The following is a 16,242-nucleotide window of genomic DNA, read 5'->3' on the forward strand; positions in this document are numbered from 1 at the left end:
ACATAGCAAAACACAAATTTTATTTTTACGCCTAATGGAGGGTATTTGGCACCCTACCCTCTGTTAAAATTATATGCAAGTTTCGTGTACTCATATTCTTGTTAGGCCTTGGGGCACATTGTGACAGTTTTGAGATGCATATAGATTAGGGATATGTAGCATGGCTGAGCACATTAATAAAGCTGCTTCCAATTGCTGTTCCGATCGCAGCTAATGCCCCAACGCACAGTCCAGTGAGAAGAGAAATAAGAGTTTTCGGGGAATTTGCAATGCTTTTCCACGCTGAACATCTGCACTCTGTTGGACCCATGCACTCTGTGCAGTCAGCTGACGGGGCTACATGCGTGGATCTAATGGTTCACAATGCGGCTGCTACGTTTGTAGCGGCCAAACTTGTCATGAAATCGGAATAGCACAATGTATATGGTTCCTGGCCATATGTTGCATATGATCGTAGTTTTGCATCATAACCGTTCCGAGCATCAGGGAGTGGTACGAGAGTTTTCCCGCTCATTCTCCCAAATAGGAGTTCGTGGAGGGGAAGAAAAATGCAAAAATGAGGGGCCAAAACCAGATTAAACATGGTTTAAAAAAAAAAATCCAGTTGCATTATCGGAGAGGAGTATGAGTTAACGCAAGCCATGAGCAACCTGCAACTGAACTAAATAACATGACGTTTGTCTCTTGCTTTGTTTTCTTGATAGAAAGGCTTCCTATTTGAAAGTTACGTTGGTGAAAAAAATTAAGGGCTAGTGATTAGCTGCAAAGGCTTCTTCGAATTCTACAATTGCCATCTTTTCGCAGTGTTTGAGAATGGCGCGCCTCTTAAATGGGCGTTGCCACACAACACGCTCAGCTCTGCCATTGCACATTAAAGTGTTTTGTAAAGTTGGCTTTGCCGCGTTACACTGATGGTGATAGGAGAAGGGGTACGCATACTAATACCCAAATTACGGCAAATAGATTTAAGTGGGTGACAAAGAATGCACCATAGAAAGGTAACCCTCTGCCAACAGCCTCCCGAAAGCAAGCTTTGGGCCGCCAGCACTTTGTTGCACAAGGAAGGAAGCCCAGACCATCAATTCGTGCCCCAAAATATAATCTACCCCTAACTGGCTGTGTGGAGTGTCAAAGCTGGCTCGAGTTCCAAACAACCTGCAACAAAGCTTCAGTACGTTTTTCATGCTTCTCTTGCAATGAGGGAGAGTGGGGAGGGCTAGTTTTATGTGCTGGATGGCAAAGACTGAACTTAACAGCAACCTCTGATTCCCCAAGAGTTGTTTCCCCCAATACCCTTATCATCTGGTTGTGCGCATGATAACATTAAAATTTCCATGTGCGAGAAGAGCTCTTTGTGGCTGAAAAGGCTTTGCAGTACCAGGCGATGCAAGAGCATTTCACAATGACAAGATCAATGCATTAAAGATGAGCAAATATTAGAAAAAAAGATTTACTCGGTGGGATGGAAAATCAAAAATGTGTACAGCAAGGAGGGAAAGAGACAAGTAAGAGGGAAGGGAAGAACATTGAAACTTTTAGGTGTGTCCTCCACGGATCCGTCTGGCCTACAGTATGTCCTTTGGTGTTATGGTCTCTCATTTGGCTTGGAAGGCACAAAGGATGGTGTCTCCGAATTGGCTGACCAGGTATGCATCACTCAGTTCCTGCAAGTTGGACAAAGACAAGCCACTGAGTGAACATAAATGAGAACACAACCTTATTTGGCTGAATAAATAACGAAATGTGCAGCCCATCAGTGCTTATGCATGAAGAAAGAGAACAGGCAAGGCATGTGCCACTGCCACAACAAGCATTCACAATGTTGATATAGCAGCCATCAGCTTGTGCAAGAAGTTATGGATATTTGCTTGATGCAGCTTTGGTTGTGGTGCATGCCTGTGCCTGTCCGTGAGGAAGTTCTCCCAGAACAAGTCATGTGCAAGTTCAGTTCCGTTGTGCACTTCGGAAGATTTTGCATTGGAGTCAAACAAAAAGCAGGAATGCTGCAGTAGCTCTCTTAACACTCCACAAGGACAACTGGTAAAGCAGTGCTTTCATGACATTTTCTGTGCCACATGGGAAGAGCAAGTGTATTTCTTGTGTACTGCAGTATCTTTCACAATCTGCATGTTACCACAGTGCATCCTAATGCAGTCCTGTCGGTCCTGTGCATGTGGCTCAACAAACAATGCTCTGGACGTGTGCTCCTTACAATGGTATGCTGAGGAAAAAAAAAGAGCACTTTCACAATTGCCCCATTAGCGCCATCCTGTGCCAGGGCACACCATCAAGAACCATGGTCCGGTTGGGATGCGAGACGAATGGATGGACGTTAAGAGCGTTCCCTTTGAAACGGGGAGGTGATAGTCATCATCATGCTCAACCTTTCTTTTTTATGCTTTTTAACCTCGATAGCCCCTCAACTTTAACGACTTTACTTTCAGACACGGGTTATCTTTAAATACCCTTGTTTAATTTCGGTCATCTTCCATGCGTCTCCTCCCTGCTATTTTATCCACCAATCTTTGCTATATCTCTACCACTGATTCATTCATGCTTCCTTTGTTACCTCTAAAGCCCAGGGCCTCGGCTATAGTGACTATGTCTGCATCGACATCTGATACTGCATCGGATACTGCCACTCTCCAGTATAAGATGTTCAATTGTTTCTGGGCATCTACTGCACATATAGCACAAGTTTCATTTTCTTGATTAGGCTTCTTATTGTAACTTTGAGTTCTAAGACATCCTGATCTAGCTTCAAAGAGAAGGCCGCTGCCTCTTGAGTTGTCATCAAAGGTCTCCTTCTTAATCAGAGCTTTCCATTTCCTATGTACATCTAGGGTTGGCTTCTTTTCCATTGAATTATTCCAGTTTTTAGCACTATGTTCTTTACCTGTCGTTTAATGTTCTTTATTTCTCCATCCTGCTTTCCTAAATACTTATGCAAAACTGCTGTCATCTATTGGACCTTCAATGAACCGCGCTACCCAATGACATGTTGGAAGGTTGAGTGATTCGGCTGCACTGCAGCGGCGTGCTGCCGTCGCGCTAGCTGCGTCTGTTTTTTGCTATGATTTCCGTGCTATTTGCTCGCATTTAGAGCAAAAAATGACGGAGGCATAGACAATCGACTTGTCTACGATGCCTGCATTCCCATTTTGCTTCGTAAAGCAGTACTGCACTGCCAAAACTTATTGCAAATGGCAACATCAGTGTAGCTACAAACGAAAAAACCCTCCTTACTGCTCCTTAATTACCCTCGCTGCTCCGGCACATTCCTTAGTACATTGCTCAAATACGCGTCCATGAAAGGGTTTTATATTGCTTCCGGGTGTAAAACATGTCTGCGATGTGTCGTTACACTGCGTCAGCCACCGCAGTATGCTTTCGAGTCCAGCACTAGCCAGACTCAACTTGTTACTGCGCCCGGCGCTCGGCCTTGATCACTGGCATTCCATAGTATGTTGTATGAATACGCGTATACAAAAGAGCTTGGTATTGTTTTTTTTTTAAATGCAGGACTGGTGCCTAATAAACACTGGCTGCGATGGACCTTCACAATTGACAATACAGCATGCATATTATGCTCCCATCCTCTGTTCGGATGTTTAGTGGCTGATGTATCTTGTTAGCGTGTAAGCGAAACCCAACAGGTCAACGAAGTGATTCCGCACGCACTGGCTGTCCTCAGATGTGCAGTCCCTGTCATCACATGATTCCATTTCTTGAAGATGCAGTGTTGAGCTCCTTCGTGGACGCGTATTCGAGCAATGTATTGTGGAATGCGTTTTTGTTTTGCAGCACAGCCATTCTCCTCTCCAATGCTGCGTTATTTTCTTTCCATAATTCTTAACAAAATTGAATTATTTCAATTCTTTTTTCATTGTCTATGTCCTGGATGGGCTCAGTACCCAACGTTTGGAGCCTAGAGTCTGTACCAGTTTTTAGCATTTCAAAAAATGTTTTGCTTTTCTATAATTCAATGTGTGTGTGAGTGGGGGGGGGGGAGGAAAGGAGGGGGGGCTAAAGAGGTTTTAGTGGCTTCCTTTGCTTCATAAAGTTTTGAATGCAAAAATTGATAGCACTGCATTGTCATGCAATATATTCGGTGCATTTAACGATATCGATGGGAGAAAACAAAACCGGCATGGTCCAAATAATTCGGCATGGTCTAAAATACTGTTGGCGGAGGGTCTCAAACAACCTCCCCTCTAACTTTTTTTTTTAAAAACACAACAAAACCAACACAAGGAACATTGCAGCAAGCATCTGGATCCCTAGCTCGCAGGCTAGTTGGGATCCATGCACATAATGTTAAAAAAAAATTATTTAGTAGACAGCACAGACATTTGGCAAAATTTCAAAATGAGTAAAAGAGTCAAAACCTATTGCAATAGTATGACTTTAGCAGTGCAGAGAAGTTGGTATTTTGCTTTATTTCTATAGGGATTTCATTCCATATTGTAGTCCCTACAGACAGAAGAGTTCTTTTGCCATACACATTTTTGCTAATTGGGATGAGAAAATTGTTTTTCGCTGCTCTTCGTGATCTGTATTGTGAGGAGACAAAGTAAGATGAGGGTAAAGGATAGTTGCTGGTGATCGAACGGTGCACCATTATCACAGTTTTATGCTGAATTATTAGATGAAGAGGAAGTATCTTTAAAGATATGAAGAGAGGCGTCGTATGGGCATGGTAACTAGAATATGATATGAACCGAATTGCTCTTTTTTGAATTTTGAAAAGTGGTTCTAAATATGTTGGATAGGTATGGTCCCAAGATTCAACACAATATGACAGGTGACTGTGAAATAAAGAAAAGTATATTGTTCTTAGAGTCACAGAATCTAAGTACTGTTGACATTTTAACAGTGTGAAGTAGACACGGGATAACTTTTTGCAGAGAGATTCAATGTGAGGTTGCCAGTGTAATTGCTCATCAAGTATAATTCCTAAGTAAGTGATGTGATCAACTTGTTTAATGACAGAGCCTTGAATGTTAATATGCAGGGTCTGAGTTGGTGGCAACTTGCGTGGGGACATGAATAGAACATACTTTGTTTTAGCAGAGTTAAGCGCCAACTTATTGCTAGTAAACCAATGCGAGATAGAGTTAAGTTAAAGATTTGCACTTTTGATCACATCCTCATATGATTCACTAGCGCAAATCAAGGCAGTGTAGTCAGCATACATGAATGCTGTAAATTTATTTAGTATTTTGAGGAGGTCAATAATGTATATGGAAAATAGAATAGGCCCAGGACTGACCCCTGTGGCACGCCGGCACCAACAACCTTGTACTCTGATTTTAGATGGAGCAATTCAACACACTGTTTTCTATTTCTTAAATAACTGCGAAAAAATTCGAGTGCTATACCGCGAAAGCCACAGCACTCTAATTTGCAAAGCAGGATGTCGTGATCCACCGAATTAAAGGCCTTTTTAATGTCTGAACACGCCCAAGACAAATTTGTTATCATTTAATAGCTGATTTACGAGGTTCGAAATTAAGAGGACCACTGTGCCAGTTGATCGATTGCTCCTAAAGCCATGCTGACAGGTGGAGAGTATAGCTTCACGTTCCACCAAAGCTGTTACTCGCGCCGCTAAAAGTTTTTCAAATAGAGTATTAATGCTGATGAGAATGGAAATGGGGCGATAATTTTCAAAAGCATTATGATCCCCACTTTTAAATATAGGAATAACTTTAGCTACTTTTAAAGAGTTTGGGAAAATAGCTTCATGAAAGGTGCGATTAAAGATTTTTTTTAGTAGAACGGCTAATATATTAATGCATTCCTTTAGTAAAAAAGCAGAGGTGTCGTCTATTCCAGCTGAATGCTTCGCTGGCATGGCCTTAACAACTGCGATGATTTCATCAGCGGTTATATCAATATATCGGAATGATGCCGAACTAAGAAATGGCAACAGGGCTCTCAACCAAAGGGCATGCGTCCGCAATCCATGAGCCTATTTCACAGAAATAGGTATTAAATGAAGCAACCAATGAATTCAGCATTATTCCCAAAACTTCAAAGTCAGGCATTACAAAACCAACAGCTGTTAGTTTATTAACAGAGTTAATGATTTGCCATGTTAGCTTTGAATCATTAGAACTTCTGGTTATTAATTCAGAGTAGTATTCTTTTTTTACACTTTCTTATGGCAGGAGTGACTTTATTTTGTGCAACGTTATATTTCATTCTATAGCATTTTTTATTCTTCTTCTGTTTAAGCTTAAAATGCCAGAAATCCTTCTTTTTTATAAGTGATAGAATCGTTTTGGTCATCCACAGAGAGATGGGAGTGGTATAGTACTTCTTGGAATGTGTTTCTGTTGACTGAGAGATCGCATTTCTTATAGTTCTACTAAGCCCGTCATATTGAGCATTTGTGTCTTCTAGGTGGGATGGTTCTAAATTCACCTCTTGTAGACATTGCTTTAGAGTATTAAAGTTTACACGATTGTAAATACATCTTGGGGTATTTTTAATACTATCATTAGAGGGAAGAAGAAAGCCAATCGGAAAATGATCTGTTACAGGATAGTCATATGTACTGCACCAGCTCAAATCCGGGCTGAAGTTACGAAGTATATGGTCAATTAATGATGACGAGGTAAGGGTTACTCTTGTCGGTAATTTTACAACATTATGGTACCCATAGGCTTCCAGTAAATTGAAGTATTCCGTCGTACGTCGTACTCTCTTTCATTGCGTCAATGTTGAAGTCCCCTGCAATGAATGTTTTCATGCGAAAGCAAGATAGGGATGTAAGCAAGCGCTCAAAATGTGGGAGGAATATATGCATGTTCCTGTTGGTGGCGCGATATATTACCGCTAAGAGCATATCTGAGAGCTTTATAATGAGTATATCAAACTCATTATTAAAGGTATAAGAAAGTTCGGGTATTACGAGACAATGTAAAGATGTCTTGACAAATAAAGCATTTTATTACCTGCCCTTATATGCTTTTATTACCTGCCCTTGGTACATGAAAAAAAAAAGAGTATCCTGGAATGTTGTGAAATTCCCCGGGGTACAGCCATGTCTCAGTCAGAGCGATGAAATCAAACATGAATGAATGTTGCACCACCAAGGAACAAAGGCAGTCAATATTTTTGTGAATACTGCGGACATTGCAATACATAAGGGAGCGGGTTGGGTTGCACACTAGACCACGTCTTAGAGATAAGAAAAAAAGACTTAGCAGATCAAATCGAGATCGCTTTCCTTAAAAATGTGAATGACAGTTGAGTTTTCTGCTTTCCGCGCAAGAATTCGACCGTTCACAACCCTTAGGAACTTCCATTTGTATTCCTTTTTCCTTGTATTTGCTTTCCCAAACAGAATCTTGTTTTCCGGGCACATGTGTTCATTAATTTACACCCTGTCCTCACCTTCTTATCCAAAATCTTCTGGAAACAGGCTGTTCTTTTTGGCAGCGTTGAGCAGCAAGTTACGCGCCCTACGTGATGTAAATTTTACAATGACGTTAGGCCTTTCTTTGTCTTTGCAGGGAACTCGAGGTACCACATCAATATCCGTGGGACACACTGAAGCATTTAGCTTTTCAAAAATTTTCATTACAGCCTCGACAAGGTTTTCATCTGGTCTCGAGGGAAGTCCTTTAATCTGTTGGTTCTGTGAACGGGAATACTGTTTTAGCTGAATTTCATTTTGAGCGGACTAAGGCGGTTCATAGTTCATTGTTTTCTTTTTTCAATGTTTGCTGCATGCTATTTATTATCTGCTTGAACTCCTCAAAATGAGAGTTCATGAACTCAACAGAGTCGCTAATTTCACGCATCTCATTCCTGAGCTCTGTCTGGAAGGGATCAAATTTGTTCTCTAGCTCATGTAATATCTTAGCTATTTCTTTTATCGTGGTAGGTGATTTCTCATTCATGGCGGCAACACAAAACACCTGTCGGGCAGCCCAGGCAGACTATGCGATCACAAAACAAGTGCACGTATCTGCACAGAAGAAAACAGTCGATTCAGTGACCGCACAGCCAGTAGCTACGCATGCCAGGGCTGCCTACAGAGTGCTGAAGATTTGGAGTTGACGACGGATTTTATAGAGGAGAGGTCCAGAAGTGGGCGTCGCACCTACGATAAGCAGATCAAGACATCAATGGATCTTACCACGCACCTCGCTCTACTGTTCACAACCACAGGCAGGCAGTCTCGGTGACGAGTTCTCCGCACTGCACAGAAGAAAACAGTCGATTCAGTGACCGCACAGCCAGTAGCTGCGCATGCCAGGGCTGTCCACAGAGTACTTCAAGCCCTGTGTCAGAGTATATGTATAACCTCACGAGGGAATTTCAAACCCTTCACAACCCTGATGTTAAATGCAACGTCAAGCATGGAACTGAATAAAATATGATATGTAATGCAAAGGGCACTGCATTGTTCGGTCTAAACCCGAAATTGAGAAACATGTATCAGAAAAAAAATACACCCCCACGGTTCGAACCTAGGCCCCGGAGCACTACAGGCGGGCACGCAACGCATAGGCCATGAGGGTTTTTTTTTTTCTTTACTGCCTGTTTTCATATAAATTCAGTACAACCAGCAAAAAACACAGGGACGTGCCAAATGTTCGTTTTCGCATCACATTAAAGCTTCTCCAATGGCGCTAATTTGTCAAACAGGCTCAAGCATTCAGGCGGATTGTACCCAGTTTGAGAGGTTAGCTTGCCCCCTTGCCACTGTCGTTTTCCATTGGAGTCCACTGGGGCCACTGGTTGGCTGCTCTCTATAAGCCCTGCCTATTTCTTCCTTTCACTTAATTATGTTTACCCCTTGTCTTCCTACGTCACCCCCAAAATTTCCCTTTTTGCAGGCTGATCCTATAAGCTTAAATATATCACTGTTAATTAGCAACACATTTTTGGCCAATGCAGTTTAGTAGTTGGCTATGCACTAAGCACTCATCGCTAGGGGAATGGTGAAGGGTCTGACCTGAAGGGGCTCCAATGGCCGCACTCTGGATACATTCTGCGTTCTATGGCCCAAAGCATTCTCTGTGCCTGGTGACCGATCTCGCTGATGTTTTCAGGACCCACTCCACTGCTCGACCTAGCCTTCAATAAGGTCAGCTTCGGGGCCTCGCCTTCGCTTGCAGTGTTCTTCTTGAGAGGCATTGCAAAATTTTGTCACCTGCAAAAACAAACAGCATGTCACACCCTGCAGGTTCTAAAACCACGCTTCAAGTGGGCCGTTGTTTTTTTAATAGTGCAGCTTTGCAATTTTTAACTGTAGATACGAGGGATGACGTATGTAGCGAAGAGGTTCGGAGCATCTAGCTGGTCCGATTTAAGGTGCACTGATGTCACGCACAGACGTTTTGCGTTTCGTCCCTCGTCGAAATGCGACCGGGATGGATCCCACGTCTGCAGGATCATCTGTGCGCCGTAACCGTTGAGGATTGAGGAGCCGTGGGTGCAGTAATATGAATAATACACAATTTTTTATGTCTGTGCGTGTATGGGCCACATCTATGTTTTCCAACATAATTGTAGATTTTCCTGCATTACATTATACATTAAAGTATGAGATGCATTCGCAAACAACTGCAATATGATAGCAATGAGTAGAAACAACACCTACAAGCATGCGCAAGGAAGTGAAAAGTGAGACCCACGGCGTGTTGAGAAACTGCACTTCACCCTGTTTGTATGCAGACTATGGCGGCTGATAGGAAAGCCAAAGCATACCGCCCTGGCGTCGCACACCTATCACGATGCGTACCATGCAGAGATTGCTACTATAGTGAGCAATGAACAAAAGAAAAATTCACGGGCAAGTATGCTGGTTCCAGATGAGTTGCTACCGGTGACACGTACAGGCAGAGGTCTGTTAATCGAGAGAGAAGTAAAAGGAAAGAAAGAAGAAACACTCGTTGCAATAGTCGCGTTTCCCGAAGCGTAGACAAGGAGCATGCTTCGCTACCAGTCAAATGCTGTGAATATCAGCCCTGAAGGGCCAGCAAGACTCCTCGTAGCCGGCGCCAACAGCATAGCTTTAACTAGCCAGCTGCTCACAGCGCGCAGTCGAAATCTGCTCAAAAATTTTGGGGAGCATTTTGGACCACTAAAGTGCGATGTTGCCGAGCCTTTAGCGCGGGTGTTTGCTGAACTGTAGTAATACACTCCGAAAGGCTAGTTGGTTCATAGTAACTGAGCTAGTAAAACTGCGCGGAAAAGACGGGACGTAACACACAGGCACAAACAAGGCCTATACGTCCCGTCTTTTTCGGCAGTTTTACTCGTTCAATTAGTGCTGAACTGTCATGCTTAAACCTGCGCTCTCTGGACCAATGGAGGCGAAACGCAAAAGCGTCCGTGGGCTGTGCGATGCCAGTGCACATTAGAGAGTTTTAGTACTGCGTACGCAAGCATACGCAGAACCCTTGCGTACGTAGGCGGCCTGCGTGCTGCTTACTGCGCATGCGTAATACGCAACACGATTCTTGAGTACTGCGTATACGTTGCTTGCATACGCAGAAATCCCTACCTCTGCGTACGTTCGCTGAACCGTCTGCGTGTTGCTCTCGTGTATGAGAAAGCTCGACAGACACGTTTGGCTATATAGCCGCGCATGATAAGCAGCAAACACGCAGCACGTTCGTTTCTTTTCTTTTTATTGCAGACAATTTGGCGTTTCGCGAGAAGTAAACACTTCTAATTCATTTGTTGCTCCGCAGTAGAGGGCGCGAATTGTGCCTTATGCGGCGCACTAATTGTTTTCTATGAATGCATTGCGCGAACGCTCCTACTGCTAGCTGGTGTATTTCCTAGCCAGGATCGCTGAAACCTGAAGCAGTAAGTATCAAGTTTTTCGTGGGCTTTACATTTATAAACAAACGCCGTGTTTACAAACAAAGGCGCTCGAGACCCCGCCGCAGACTGGGGGTAAATGTATAGGCTTACCACCCATGAGAATCCCAGTCAGAAAAATTTAATGGGTCCAATTGGGAATTTCCCAGTTGAAATGAATTGGTCAAAAACCAATTGTGTTTTCGCCACCCATTGGGCCTGACCATTTGATATGAATTCGTGCTCCCAATTGGGAATAACTGGTCACCCATAAAGACCAAATGGTTCACCAATTGAACTCAAATGGCATACCCATTGAGCCCAAATGGTTTGAATGGTTTGAACTCACGTAGCTGAAAGCTGAAAAAAAAAGAATGGAGAATTTCAATGTTTTCTGTACAGAATTAGTTATAAGGGAACCGACTCTTATACAAGTGGAATGAAATTACCTTTTTTACAGAAATCATGAGAGACAAGTAAGAATTACACACGGAACTAACACAGATTCAATGTATATATCCACAGGTTGCAGACTTCTATATTCCATTCTTTGAACAGGGCTGCTGGGACCAGTGACACATCTTTGTTATTCAGAGTTAACTTATTTAATTATACCTGCACTTACAGTGGACATGATATAATCAATGAATAAGATTAATCGGCATATACTTTTTATAAGAACTTAAATTTTTCATTGTTGTCGCTTTATAGAGGTATGTATATCTGTGCACATCTCAGTCAAGGATATCACTGACTTGACTTTCCCAATTGGGAATGTTTGCTTAGGACCAATTAGAACCAATGGGCAGCCCAGTTGGAAGCCCAATTCGTTTCAAATGGGCGTCCCAATTGGGAGTAAAGGAATCCCAATTGGGATTGAAGTAACCCATTGGGTTTCCCGTTAACTCAATGGGTTTATTCAATCCCACTTGGGATGCCCTGTTGGTTTCTTCAGTCCCAATTGGGAATCACGAAACCAACTTGGCTTCCCAATTGGGAGTAAAGAAATCTGTTGGGTTGGACAGTACCCATTGGACAAACCATTTGGAATTGGCAGAACCAATTCAATCTGACTGGTCTTCCCAATTGGACCCATTGACTTTTTTTTTACTGGGATATGTGGAAGCAAAAGATTTCAAAGCCGTTTTTGTCTTCATGGGGCACCTATGATTATTTTGTTTTTTGTATAGAGCAGCTACGAACATCCTAGAACAGACTGTGAAAATATGAAATGTGATTTCAAACGCGGAGTATATAAATAACCCTGCGAGACTTACATGGGTACGAGTTGGTAGGGTCCTTTGAAAACATGTAAACACAACATACCGGAGTATCTTTCTCGTTTAGTACAGTACCAATGGAGGCTGCCTATCATTAAAAGTTGGCGAGCGCTTTGTATAAATGTGTGACATATTATTCTAAGTCATTCTGCGGGTAATCTATTTATAAACACCGCTAAAATATGTGTTGTGAAGCCACATACCGCATACACGCGCGCTGGGTGCTTCTTCCAATCGCGGAAGCTTCTTGTATACAGTTGCCGTATATACTAAATTTTCTTAATACCTGTCATTCAAAGTAACCGGCCCATACACAAAACTACATTCAAAAAGCATTTTTAAACGTCGGAAGGGAACGGTCGCAGACGGCGGCGCAGCCGACGCTCTATTAAATCGCAGACGACGCCGGCGACCGCGAACGATATTCGTGTGAGCAGACGGACTGTTGGTCGTCTGCTGCTGTGCACGGTTCGTTTTTCGTGCCCAGTGATGACTACCTTCAGCTTAAAAGCTTGTATCATTTGAGCGGCCGCATTCAAGAGGGAACGTTGAAGCTCTCGAAAGAGCGGACAGCTAGATTTCAGGCGTATGCAGGTCTTGACAACGCAGTTTCATCGAGGCGCGTTAAATATTGTTTGGCTCCAAAAAAGCCGTAGCATATTTTGTCATACTTTTTCTTCAAAACATTCGCCAACTTTTAACCATCTGCTGTGTTCATTGGTGCTGGCCTAAACCGGAAAATTATTTTGGTAAATTTTCTTTGCATATGTTTCCATGGGCCATGCTCCCTACTTTTACGGCATACCTTTCGTCGCATTTTAAATATACTCCGCTTCTCTAATGAGACTTCGTATAATTTCGCGATGTGTTATCCGAGGTTCATAGTATACTTTGCATTGAATGATGACATAATAGGCGCACTGTGAACTTAGAACACTGCTTTGACATAACATCGTTTCTATCAGAAAAACTGTTTGCTTCTTCGGATTTAAATTTTTCACGGAGTTGTATATACTGTTTGCTTTACACTACGTTTGCAAGGGGTAGTGTCCCGATTCGATCAATGTCATTCATTACCCTCATCCTCTGCAACAACGACGAACCAAAGCAGCACCAGCATGGGTTCCATCTCTCGCCTGTCGGAAAAGCAAAGAAGCAGGAATTCCTGCGCTGGTAAATTCATTTTTCGGATGGCTGCGAGATGGCACTACACAGGCCATTGCGCTTGCCGCGTTAGCTTTCGGACCTCTGCGTACGTATGCGTTTCCGCCCTACTAGAGGTACGTGGCATGTACGCGACCATGCATGCCGTAGCGTTCCGCAAAGTACGTGGGCTGTGCGTTCGTAGCGCTCACCACGCAGTACTGAAACTCTCTATTAAAGATTCCCAGGTGGTCGAAATTACTTATAGCCTTCCACTACGGCACCTCTTTCCGCTTTTACTCTCACCTTCCTCCCTTCCCTTAAGGCGCGTTTAGGGTTTTCGCGGAGTTCTTCTCTAGCTGTAACAGATACTGCGCGTTTTCTTTCCGGTAAATCAATTTGAAATGTCGCTGACTCCTGCTGTACTTACTGCGTCTGTTTCTGTATGCTGTGTGGTGCGGCGTTCCAGAAAGCGCCAAATGAAAGGCACAGCACGGACACCTGGATCAGACGCCCGGCGACGTAATCTCGCGAAATGTGACACTTCTCGCGGATGCGCCCACGCACGGAGGGACACTCGTGAGCCTAAAGGCTTTCGCCTTAAAAGGCAATCACCACCCTGGGTGTCAATGGATGCGCAGCCGATTCCTTACAACTGAACGGGCGCCTATTAAAAAACAAAAAAACAATCTGCTAGAATCTTTGCAATAAGTTATCATAAACAACACAGGGAGCCAACATGACAGCAACAGCCTGCTTGGGCGGAAAATTGAGCCATATATATCCTCCTTCCGAACAGACGGGAAAAGCAGCCTGCTCGAAGTTAGGTTTAGCGAAGCCGACGCCACCCCCGACGCGATCAGCTAGCAGCACGAAGTGAAGCCTTCCTGGGCTGAAAGGCAAATACGACGCTCGTTCTGGCCCGTTGGGCGGTTCTCGTGAAGTGATATGTGTAGCCAGCAAATCATCGCGACGACTGCAGCCTGCTCGATCGAGACAATGTCCAGTAGTTTTGCTTCAAAATGGCTTCCTCGGCAACTTTCCCAGCGGAAACACAAAGAACACGGGAGCGACGCTGCTAGGGACGGCCGGCGTTGAACCACGGCAGAACCAAGACACCGGAAACAAAGGCGGAGGTTTGAAAATACACAGAACAGGCTACAAAGCTGATGGCAAAAATAAACGAAGTATAGTACTAACGAGGTCGCGGTGTGACACGGTGAAGCACAATTAACACAGGTACAGCAGTAGAGCAACACTGCGTAAAGGCGGGGGGGGGGGGGGGGGGGGACCTCTATGGTGATCGTGTCTGAACGCTACTGGCTGAATCTGACGTCAGTTTCTATTGGCTCCGATAAGTTTGCTTCTCATTGGCCAGCTCATACGCCGCAAGCGAACACCTTCTGTGGCAATGTAGCCAAAGCTACGAGGGTGGGGCTTTCATAACTGTGTTACTACGCCATGTAGTTACGAGTACCTGGCCTCGGATGCGGTTTCGGCAGCGCGCAAAGTACGCTGTCAAAAACAGACGCTCGTTACGAACGCGCGGCGCTGAAAAGCGGCAGACGCATCCCACCCGGCCCCGCATACGCTGCTTGCACTTTGCGAGATTGTCGACAGGCCGCGTATTAAACTCTCGCTGTACCGGCTAGTACTGTAGTATAAGCCTGATACAATAATAAGGTTAATAGTTCTATAATGGTATAACATTCCAGAGCTTCACCTGCGAAATTTCTGGCGGCACTATATTCTTGTGCGGAGCGAGCGGGTGTGTTTCGGCTCCGTAGTTGTGGCTGTAGGAAGATGGAAAAGAAAATTCATGGGCCTGCTACTGGCTCTGTAGCTGAGCCACCTCCGCTGCCTTGATTAATTTATAGGAAGGGAAAGGCATGGTAACTGTCTCACATCTTTCCTGTGGACACCTCAACCGCGCCGTAAGGGAAGGACGGAAGATGGGAGTGAAAGCGGAAAGAGAGAAAGAGGAGCCGTAGTGGAGGGCTACGGAGTAATTTCGGCCACCTGGGATATTTAGCGTGCGCTGACATCACACAGCACACGGACGCCTCTTCGTTTCGCCTCCATCGAAACGCAGCCGCCGAGGTCGAGTCGAAACCCGGGCACTCCGGCACAGTAGTCCTTACCACTGCACCACCCCGGCGGGGCACTCCTCCTCCGCTGCCTTGTGCGGAATGAAGAAAGTAGAGAAGAAAGAAAAAGAAGAGGGAGAGAAAGACGCGCTCTGCAACAGCCGTTGTCCACCACCTAAGCGGTGGCGGGTGCAATGACGGCCTACAACAAATAAAAATTTGGTGGCAGGCTAGCAGCCCCCGCTGCAAGCGGCGATGAGTTCTTCCACCACATTGCCACAGAAAGTTGCGAGGGTGTTGCGCAAGCGGGGCGTTAGAGAATTTCCTCTAGGTGGCGTTGCTTTAGCGCAAGAGCTAAGAAAATGGAGGAGCCTTAGCAAGAGCAAGTGCGCCTTTTTCTCTTCCCTTATGGGGAGAAGGGTGGCTGCTCCTGGCCCATAGGGTTAATACAAAGACTCTAGAGGGAAAGCTGGACAGGGAAACGAGCTTCCCACTGGTTCGTCGCCGTCATCAAATTCGTCATTGTGGCCAGCACAGTTTCTGCTCACTGCGTCAAAAATGAATAAAGGTTTGAAGAAAAGTTTTAAAAACCGCTGCAGATAACACAACTGTAGGAAATTTCTATACATTGTTTTCAAGTTTCAAGCACATTATATGATCTTTCAGGCACCTTCTTAGTCGTTAAGAAATGATGTAGAACGATTGAAAAACCATGTTTGCGAGCAGACGTAGCAAACGCCCTTTGAGTTTCGGTTTCAAATTTCAGTTTTCGAGCGCCTCGGGGTCAGATACTTGAAACAAGGAGAAGTTTATAACAAACAGGTGCTTACTCTTTCATGCATCGCGATGGCGCCTTCCTGCGCTGTATGCAAGGCAACAGCTATAAAAGGATCCGGCATATC

The 16,242-nt window shown here is 44.3% G+C and overlaps 1 long non-coding RNA gene across 1 annotated transcript; it reads right to left on the reverse strand.

The window, feature by feature from the left end:
- Nucleotides 1–1,462: 1,462 nt before the first annotated feature.
- LOC146205368 (uncharacterized) lies at nt 1,463–14,493 on the reverse strand. The gene is made up of 4 exons (XR_014703191.1): nt 14,454–14,493; nt 8,975–9,172; nt 8,160–8,214; nt 1,463–1,664 (listed from the first exon to the last, which is right to left on the reverse strand). It is a non-coding gene; the product is annotated as an uncharacterized LOC146205368 (long non-coding RNA).
- Between the last annotated feature and the right edge of the window lie 1,749 nt (nt 14,494–16,242).

The sequence above is a fragment of the Amblyomma maculatum genome, chromosome 1 (genome assembly GCF_055883805.1).
Source record: "Amblyomma maculatum isolate TAMU_Amacu chromosome 1, ASM5588380v1, whole genome shotgun sequence".
NCBI lineage: Eukaryota > Metazoa > Arthropoda > Arachnida > Ixodida > Ixodidae > Amblyomma > Amblyomma maculatum.